Consider the following 807-nt stretch of genomic DNA (forward strand, 5'->3'; position numbering starts at 1 on the left):
TTCACATTTATTTTGGAGGTCCAAGATCTGCAATTATGACAAAAACCACCACCACCACCTGAGGGTACATTCTGTTTGGCCTTAAATAATTATAGTGGCCCCCACCCCATGTCAGAAATTGGTTTCAGAGTGAACTAGTGACCGTGTTTTTCCAATGAGAAAGGAAAAAAGCTATGGGGCTTCTAGGAAGGTCCCTCCTTCCTATGAAAAAGACTGAGAATCTCTTTGGATATCTGGACATTGCTGTGTTTGGATGTGATACCAAAACTGTTGCATCCGTGTGCCAGGAGCCTGGAGGTGAAACCAGTACAGTCACGACCACAAAGCCGAGATGAACACAAGCTGGGACCTTGAGGACATGGATGAGCAGCTGAATCAAGCAGCCCTGAAACTTGTTTGACCTTAGAACTTCCAAATATATTAGAGAACAGATTTTCTGATAGCTTAAGCCTGGGGAGCAGGAGTGGGAGTAGACAGCCTGTCACTGTGATTGCTGCCAATGGCTGAAAGTGATTTGGAAGAATCATCACATTCTGGATGTAATGTAATGTTTTGGTTTGGTTTTTACAAATCTGCTATCAAATTGATGATGTGGCTCATACTTAGTGATGGTGTCAAGGAAATACAGTACATTAGAGCTGCTGCTCAGAGTGGAAAGGTGCATTTTAGGGAAGAGGTCAATTCCTTCAAAACACTTGTAAGTTTGTGGGTTTTTTTTGTTTTTTTTTTTTTGAGACGGAGCCTCGCTCTGTCGCCCAGGCTGGAGTGCAGTGGCCGGATCTCAGCTCACTGCAAGCTCCGCCTCCC

This window comes from Mandrillus leucophaeus, unplaced genomic scaffold, assembly GCF_000951045.1.
Source record: "Mandrillus leucophaeus isolate KB7577 unplaced genomic scaffold, Mleu.le_1.0 Scaffold151, whole genome shotgun sequence".
NCBI lineage: Eukaryota > Metazoa > Chordata > Mammalia > Primates > Cercopithecidae > Mandrillus > Mandrillus leucophaeus.